At 45.1% G+C, this 9,730-nt stretch overlaps 1 pseudogene; it reads right to left on the bottom strand.

The window, feature by feature from the left end:
• Nucleotides 1–3,336: 3,336 nt before the first annotated feature.
• Nucleotides 3,337–8,037, bottom strand: LOC145362506 (methyltransferase-like protein 27; annotated as a pseudogene).
• Between the last annotated feature and the right edge of the window lie 1,693 nt (nucleotides 8,038–9,730).

Below are 9,730 nucleotides of genomic sequence, written 5' to 3'. Positions count from 1 at the left end.
CTTTAAATTTAACTAAGTGTGTTGATTTCTGCAGTTTTATTTGACTGAGCTCATTTCTGGCTCACAGCTCTCCCCCTTGGACCTCTGCCACCAGCCGCTTCCAACCAATCATTCGAAACTCTTTTTGATCTTTTTTTTCCCCTGGACATCCAAGAGTTATTCACCTGAATTTCTAATGACAGTGCTATGTTGTTTCTCAGGAACGGGTGTAATAAATCCATCTGTTCGCAGGCTGGAAAACATTAAAGTTCTGAAGGGAAACCAAGTTAGGATGGGAGGAGGACAGAGGAGGGGCAGAAATATATATATTTTAAAAAAACGCAGAGGAACAAATTAAACAGATGAGAAATTAAAGGAATTTGCTTTATATGAAGAACTCAACACGCAATTAGACTTTGTGTTCTTAGTAATTCATTAAAACATGTGACTTGGCCCTGATTTTAGGAGAATGAATGCTTTAAGCCCTTGCAGGAGGGCTGTAACTGAAAGAACCTGGAGCAACTTCACACCATGAATGTTCTTTCCTCTGTCATTCATTCAGAACCCTCAACAGTTGCTCCTCATTAGTTTGAAGCTAATAGCTTTTGTCTCACTTGCCTTATGATCCATTGCAAACAGATAATTCCTTCCTTTATCCTGTGACGGAAGATGACTAAGTATTGCCACTTGTTTGGAGTTCGCTCCTCTTGCAAAGCTTATCGTACACCACTGCCCCTCCGCCCACACCACCTCTTCCCCTCCTCCTCCCCCCACCCATACCACCTCTCCCCCTCCCCGCCCCACCCTCCTGCCCAGTTCTCCTTCATTTGAGTCAGTGATGCTAAATTTCTGGCAGCAACCTGTGACAAGCCTCTTTTCTGTGGCAATGTTGTTGTTGGATTTTTGTTGTATTCTTTGGCACGACAGATCAGTACTTTGGAGTGTGGTATTTATGATGTTGTATTGACTTTCCTATGTTAATAGTTTGGAACTTTTTTTTAACAGAGTGTTGACTGAGGAAATAATCCCAGTCTTTTGCCTCATTTACTGCGACCGTACTTACTGCAGTACTGGCGTCATTTGGACATTGGTGCAAATGTGAAGCATTCAGTTTACATTGTAAAAACCTTTAGCATTCACTCTCATTACTGGCCTGAAACTGGCAGCACAGTGGCACAGTGGTTAGTACAACTGCCTCATAGCGCCAGGGACCTGGGTTCAATTCTGGCACATGTCTGCATGGGTTTCCTCCGGGTGCTCTGGTTCCCTCCCACACCACAAAGGTGTGCGGGTTAGGTGGATTGGCAATGATCAGATTAAAAGTTTATTTATGTATTAGTCAGAACTAAGGCTTACATTAACACTGCAATGAACTTACTGTGAACTTCCCCTGGTCGCCACAGATCCACACCTGTTTGGGTCAATGCACCTAACCAGTATGTCTTTCAGAATGTGGGAGGAAGCCTGAGCACCTGGAGGAAACCCACACAGATACGGGGAGAACATGAAAATGCCACACAATGACCCAAGCCAGGAATTGAACCTGGGTCCTTGGCGCTGTGAAGCAGCAATGCTAACCACTGTGCTACCGTGCTGCCCTGCACAGGGTAAATGCATGTTGTCAGTGGAGGCTTGATGGGCCAACTGCCCTCTTTCTGCCCTGTAGGAATTGTATGGTTCTATGAACTGCCGGGTTTCACACATGAGCACTTAAATGTCTCAAAGCTAAAAATCTAGAAATTTCTGTAATGATTCTTCATTGTTGATGTTTCATCAGACAGTAATCAATTAGAAATCACTGAACTGATGGGAATTTGCTGTAAAGTTTATTTATCAGTCACAAGTAAGGCTTACATTAACACTGCAATGAAGTTACTGTGAAGTTCCCCAAGTCACCACAACTCGGCACCTCTTCGGGTCAATGCACCTAACCAGCACACCTTTCAGAATGTGGGAGGAAACGGAGCACCTGGAGAAAACCCACGCAGACACGGGGAGAATGTGCAAACACCACACAGAGAGTGACCAAAGCCGGGAATTGAACCCAGGTCCCTGGCAGCCGTGATAACCACTGTAATACCATGCTACCCCTATAAAAAAAAGTTTAACTACATTTTAAACTGTGTACTAACTTCATAATTACTGTTAAAATGTCTCACAAGCCCTGAAACAGTCATTTGTATTTGATGAATATCAAATTTCTCACTTACAATAAGAAATAGATTTTAATATTTTGTTGTAAAGTGTATTTATGATATTTTAACTTCTAACTTAATCCCATAGGTATGTCTCAAGAGGAAATTTTATGGACGCAACAGGGATCTCAGCCACCATCTGGAGAACCCAACGAAAGACTGTTTTACTTCCTCCTGGGAAAGTCTGTCATATTACAAGCCAAGCAGGCAGTTGAGGAGTCACTATGGGCCTTTTACTGAATCAGGACCCCAGGGGAAGGAATTGCCAGCAACTCTTTGCTTAGCAGCAGCACTCTGGGGAGGCGGTGTTTGCTGTGGGAAGTACAGGTACCAGAAGCCCAGGATCGCAGAGCCAGAGGTAAGTAATGACTGAGGGCTTTTACAGGAAAGAGGTTATCAGGTGGTCAGCAGCAAGGGCAAGGGGTTGGCTCTCGGTTTTAGTTATTTATTTATTAGTATCACAGGTAGGCTTGCATTAACACTGCAATGGAGTTACGGTGAAAATCCCCTAGTTGCCACATTCTGGCGCCTGTTCGGGTACACCGAGGAAGAATTTAGCATGGCTAATGCACCTAACCAACATGTCTTTCGGACTGTAGAAGGCAATAGGAGCACCCAGTGGAAACCCACAGGGGGGAGAACATGCAGATTCTGCACAGACAGTGACCCAAGCCAGGAATCAAACCCAGATCCCTGGCTCTGTCAGGCAGCAGTGCTAACCATGTGTCACCACTGTGCCGTCCACAGATCCCTCCTTGGGCACTGAGCACCATTAAATAAGCAATCCCACTCAGAAGATCACTAGGAACCCAGCATAGGTTTGCTTGATAATAGGCATGCTTCAGTGATTACTGAATACATTTACTACATTCTCACATGCCCTTCAGCTTTCCATTCCTGTTCAAAAACAATGATAATGACCATTCTGATCAGCCTACTGATGCAATAAAATTGAACCGTTTTGTTTACAGGCTAATTTTGCCACCAACAGTCTTATATTTTACAGGGAAATCTGAGTGGTCAGTCAGAATCAGGCTCCCTATGAAACAGAAAGTCATCTGTGATGTGCCAGTACTGTGGCAACAGAATCACGATGAGTGAAGATTTACCTTCATAATTGTCAGGTGCCATTTTAACCCTGACTCCTTGATTTTCAGCCCATTTAGATTATCCCAGAGGTATACTTAGAATCTTGTCGGATGTGGGAGTTCACGGTGTCGGAGGTGGGGGTTCATGGAGTTGGATGTGGGAGTTCGTGGAATCGCCTAGCCTGCCGGAAGTCCATATTTGCACCAGGTGCGTCAAACTGCAGCTCCTGAGGGACCGCGTTAGAGAACTGGAGCTGCAGCTCGGTGACCTTAGTCTAATCAGGGAGAATGAGGAATTAACAGAGGGAAGTTACAGGCAGGTAGTCACACTGGGGCCATGGGAGGAAGCCATGTGGGTCACGGTTAGGAAGGGTAAGGGTCATGTACGAGAGAGTACCCCGGTGGCTGTTCCCCTTAACAGTAAGGGCTGGGTGACAGACAGGAGAGGGAAGGGGAGAGGGCAGTCAGTGAAGAGATCCCCTCTAGTTGTACCCCTCCAAAATAAGTATACCGTTTTGGATACTGTTTGGGGTGGGGGGGTTGGGGGGGGGTGGAGTTGGTGAAGGTTGTGGGGATGACCCTCCAGGGGTAAGACACAGTGACCAGGTCACTGGCATGAAGTCGGACTCTATGGCTCAGAAAGGAAAGAGGGGGACCAGGAAAGCAATAGTAGTGGGGGGCGCAATAGTTAGAGGCACAGACAGGCAGTTCTGTGGGTGCAAACGAGACTCCAGGATAATAGTCTGCCTCCCTGGTGCCGGGGTCCTGGATGCCTCTGAGCGGGTAGGAAGCACCTGAAAAGAGGCAGGTAATCAGACAGGTGTCATTGTCCGCATTGGTGCAGATGACGTAGGCAGAAAGAGCGGGGAGGTCCTGTGAGAGTAATTCAGGGAGTTGGGTAGTAGGCTAAAAAGCAAGGCCTCTAGGATAGCTATCCCTGGACTACTCCCTGTGTGAAGTGCTAGTGAGGCTAGGAGCAGGGAGATTGTACAACTTTACGTGTGGCTAAAGGACTGATGCAGGAGGGAGGGTTTCAAATTCGTGGATCACTGGGAAGCCTTCAAGAGAGGATGGCACCCGTACAAGAAGAATGGTTACACCTTAACTGGAAGGGCATGAATATCCTGGCTGGGAGTTTTGCTAGTGTGGTTCGGGTGGGTTTAAACTAATGTGGCAGGGGGGTGGGGATCAAAACAATAGGTCAATAAGCATAGAGGCTGGGGATGAGCTTGGGGCCAGGACAAGGCTGTCTAAGAGCAAGTGCATTCTGGGGGAGGATGACCACAGTGGGCCTGGAGTGCATCTGCTTCAATGCAAGGAGCGTAATGGGCAAGACAGACGAACTTAGAGCCTTAATGCTTGCGCGGAACTTGGATGTGGTTGCAGTGACGGAGACTTGGTTAAAAGAAGGACAGGACTGGCAGTTGAATATTCCAGGGTATAAGTGTTTTAGGCGCGACAGAGAAGGGGCTAGAAGAGGTGGGGGAGTAGCAATACTGGTTAGGAGCATATTACAGCGATACAGAGGGAGGACAATTTAGAAGGGTTGTGTAACGAGTCACTGTGGGTGCAGCTCAAAAACAGGAAGGGCGCAGTGACTATGCTGGGGGTATACTACAGGCCTCCCAAACAGCCCATGGGAAGTTGAGGAACGGGTATATAAGGAGATTCTAGACAGGTGCAGAAAAAAAATAGGGTTGTTGTAGTGGGAGACTTTAATTTCCCTTGTATAGACTGGAAATCGCTTAGGGCTAGGGGTCTGGACAGGGAGGAATTTATAAAATGCGTACAGGAAGGATCTTTGGAACAATATGTGGATAGTCCAACTGGAGAGGGGGCTATACTGGACCTAGTACTGGGGAATGAGCCTGGTCAGGTCGTCAAAGTTTCAGTAGGGGAACATGTGACCAATAGTGACCACAATTCTATAAACGTCAGGATAGTAATGGAAAAAGATGAGTGTTGTCCAATGGGTAAGGTGCTGAATTGGGTGAAGGCTAACTACAGCCGGATTAGGCAGGATTTGGTGGTTGTTGATTGGGAGAGGCTGTTCGAGGGTAAATCCACATCTGGCACGTGGGAATCTTTTAAGGAGCAGTTGATAGGGCTGCAGGACAGGCACCTGCCTTTAAAAAAGAAGGATAGGAAAGGTAAGATTTGGGACCTGTGGATAACTAGTGAAATTGTGAAACTAGTGAAAAAAAAGGCATACGTAATGTCCAGGGAGCTAAAAACAGATGGAGCACTGGAGGAATACAGAGGAAGTAGAAAAGAGTTCAAACAGGGAACTAGAAGGGCAAAAAGGGGTCACGAAATGTCCTTGCAGACAGGATTAAGGAGAATCCTAAGGCATTTTATACAAACGTTAGGAACAAGAGGGTCGCCAGGGAAAGGATCGGACCTCTCAGGGGCAAAGGAGGGGAATTATGCTTAGAACCAAAGGAAGTTGGTGAGATCCTAAATGAATACTTTGCATCAGTATTCACAAAGGAGAGGGACATGTTGACTGGGAGTTTCTCAGAGGGATGTGTTGACTCATTAGAAAAAATCTCAATTACAAGGGAGGAAGTGTTAGGTTTAATGCTAGGGAACATTAAAACAGACAAATCCCTGGGGCCTGATGGCATCAATCCTAGGCTGCTCAGAGAGAAAAGGGATGAAATTGCTGGGCCTCTAACAGAAATCTTTGTCTCTTCACTGGACACAGGTGAGGTCCCAGAGGATTGAGGATAGCAAATATAGTCCCGTTATTTAAGAAGGGTAGCAAGGATAACCCAGGTAATTATAGGCTGCTGAGCTTGACATCTGTGGTAGGGAAATTGTTGGAGAAGATTATTAGAGATAGGATATATACACATTTAGAATGGAATAATCTCATTAGCAATAGACAGCATGGTTTTGTACAAGGGAGGTCATGCCTCACAAATTTTGTTGAGTTTTTTGAGGAGATGACAAAAACGATTGACGAGGGAAGGGCCATGGATGTCGTCTATATGGATTTTAGTAAAGCTTTTGACAAGGTGCCTCATGGCAGGCTGGTGCAAAAGGTTAAATCTTATGGGATAAAAGGTGAGCTAGCTAGATGGGTGGAGAACTGGCTTGGCCATAGGAGACAGAGGGTAGCAGTGAAGGGGTCTTTTTCCGGTTGGAGGTCTGTGACTAGTGGTGTTCCACATGGCTCTGTACTGGGACCTCTGCTGTTTGTGATATATATAAATGATTTGGAAGAAGATGTAGCTGGTGTGATCAGTAAGTTTGCGGACGACACAAAGATTGCTGGAGTTGCGGACAGTGACGAACGTTGTCAGAGAATACAGCAGGATATAGATAGGCTGAAAATTGGGTGGAGAAATGGCAGATGAAATTTAAGCCAGATAAATGGGAAGCGATGCATTTTGGTAGATCTAATGTAGTGGGGAGCTGTACAATAAATTACAGAACCATCAGGAGTATAGACACACAGAGGGACCTTATAGGTGGCAGCACAAGTGGAGAGGGTGATGAAAAAGGCATAAGGCATGCTTGCTTTTATTGGACGGGGCATTGAGTATAAAAATTGGCATATGACGTTGCAGCTATATAGAACATTGGTTAGGCCACATTTGGAATACTGCGTCCAGTTCTGGTTGCCACACTACCAGAAGGACGTGGAGGCTTTGGAGAGAATACAGAAAAGGTTTACCAAGGCGTTGCCTGGTATGGAGGGTCTTAGCTATGAGGAGAGATTGGGCAAACTGGGGTTGTTCTCCCTAGAAAGACAAAGGATGAGGGGTGACCTAATAGAGGTGTATAAAATTATGAAGGGCATAGATAGAATGAGCAGCGGGAAGCTTTTTCCCAGGTCAGAGGTAACGAACACAAGGGATCACAAGTTCAAGGTGAGGGGAGCAAGGTTCAACACAGGTGTCAGGGGGACGTATTTTACACAGAGGGTGGTGGGGGTCTGGGATGCACTACCAACCAAGGTGGTTGAGGCAGACACGCTAGGATTGTTTCAGACTTATCTAGATAGCCACATGAACAGACTGGGAATAGAGGGATACAAACGAATGATCTAGTTGGGCACATGAGCAGCGCAGGCTTGGAGGCCCGAAGGGCCTGTTCCTGTGCTGTATTTTTCTTTGTTCTTTATATTGTTTTTTGTTCAGCCTCATGCAGAGATGTTACTTTTTCTCAACGTCCCATTTCTCACATTCTTTTCCATAACCTTTTGCTGTTCCATTTCCTCTATTAAAGTGTGTAGCTGTTTCTTTTAGAGTTGGTTTAAGGTGGCGGTTCAGGTGATCTTGCAGACAAAGCCTCCCGGCTTGGTAACTGAATGGAGTTCAGGAAGGATGGTTTATGGCCTTTCACTTAATGCTCCAACAATCACAACAATATCATAACTACCTGAAGATGCTGGAAGTGACTCCGTAACCAATATACATTTCTGGAGGGTTTGGTGCACTGGTTTAGACCATGTTGATTCCAACATTCCTTCACTGCCATTCACTCCACCAAAGTTGGGAAATCCAAGTCTCTGCATCTGTACAAACAACTAATCCAATTCCACAGGCTACACCCAGGACCAGTGCTTGGTCACAGTCTGCGTGCACTGCTGCTGCTCGACTTTCTGTAGCCAAGAGAGGAGCACAATAATCCAAGATCATCACATTCTGTTCATATACTTCAGACCAACCACCATGAAAGAACAGTTTGTTTTCAGCTGTGGATTCTTAATGAGGGGAGAGAACAGTTCTCTGAACATCTGCAAATGTTCTTGGATTGGCTGTCATTCAGTTATGAGTGGATCAAAGTCCTGCGCGAGCATTCCCAATACCATTGGTGGAAAGAAGAAGCCCTTAGCTGGGCATTGACTACCTACTTAAAGACCTCAACTAGCTGTGGGATGGAAAGGCCCAATTTAACATTCCCTCCGTCTCCAAACTAGCCGTGGGGAAGAGCATTAAAATACTACCCCCCAGACATTTATTTCACTATCGGTAAAATTTAAAATGAGAAGTGAAGGGTTTCAGTGGTTTTGTGAGAATATTTCACTGTGGTGAACTTTTTGATGAAAGCAGTGTTGCTGGATGCCTGGAGATCCTCTTGGCTTAGCACCAGATTCAGACTGACATTAGGAAGGAGCTTTCTTTGCTGTAACATTGCTTTGCCACTGATTAAAAATCCAGCCTCTTGTGATCAAAAATAGAAAGGTTCTGCTCTTGCATTCCTAACTCTGAAACAAAAGGCACCATTCTGTTTATATAGTGTGTACCTAGCTAAAAAGGCTCCCTGTACATCCTTAAATAGGATTTGACACTGCATTCAAATGTTATTAACCATAGAATTGCTACAGTGCAGAAGGAGGCCATTTAGCCCATTGTGTCTGCACTGACTCTCCAAAAGATCATCCTCCCCCTCCCTCCCATCAATCCCATAACCCCACACATTTGCTTAACCTGCACATCTTTTGCACAGTGAGAGGAAACTCACACAGATACAGGAAGAATGTGCAAACTCCACACAGTTATCCAAGGCCGGAATTGAACCAGGGTCCCTGGTGCTGTGAGGCAGCAGTGCCACTCATGCCACTATCAAGTATGAAACTTGAACGATGTGAGATGGCAGTGGCCAGAGAGCATCTTGTGTAATGCAACACCCCAGCTTCAGACCAAGAGAGAATGCCCATCATGTTACATTATACCTTCATTGGCAAAACCAAAAAAAACCTCTGCGCAATGCCACCATCAACAAGGGCAGCGTTAGTAATTGGTGTGTCGCAAAATCTTTCTTTCACATTGTCGTTAATGCTGCCTTTCGTGGAGGATCAGGTCCCAACCATTTTGTTAGCAAAGTTGAGGAGTTAGAAACTCTGATTCATGCTCTCAAAATATTATTTCCTGTGGGAAACAAGAGCTCTGTGCTTACATATGCGCACAAGTGCAAAGTTCACTCCTGGCTCTGAGAGTTTGATTCAGAGCCATGCAGTATGGAGTGCATTTGTTAAGCTGGGTTTGATTCTGTGGCTACCTGTCCAAGACCTGTGGTTGCAGTAATAATAATGCAAGCTAAAGACTAGAAGAAGTGTTGGTCAGTAGATTATTGGGTCTCCACCGCACGGTTGTTTAGATTTTAATGAGCGTACAAATATAAAATATAAACTTGCATCACAAGATCTAAGTAATCACACAAATCAATGTTTTTCTTTATAAGAGGACCAATAAAATCTGGTTTGCAATCCTATATAAAAAAATACAAATCCAGCGCCTGATTTCAATGTTTGTTTGACCTGCTTTATATTAAACCCTTTTAAATTTCAACTATTATCAAAATGTTAAAATTTTAAATTTATTTATTAGCATCACAAGTAAGCTTACATTAACACTGCAATGAGGTTACTGTGAACCATCCCCAAGTCGCCACACTCCAGTGCCTGTTTGGGTACACTGAGGGAGAATTTAGCATGGCCAATGCATCTAACCAGCA

The sequence above is a fragment of the Carcharhinus amblyrhynchos genome, chromosome 3 (genome assembly GCF_965287045.1).
Source record: "Carcharhinus amblyrhynchos chromosome 3, sCarAmb.v2.hapA, whole genome shotgun sequence".
Taxonomy (NCBI): domain Eukaryota; kingdom Metazoa; phylum Chordata; class Chondrichthyes; order Carcharhiniformes; family Carcharhinidae; genus Carcharhinus; species Carcharhinus amblyrhynchos.
This window is presented reverse-complemented; position numbering and strand designations above follow the sequence as displayed.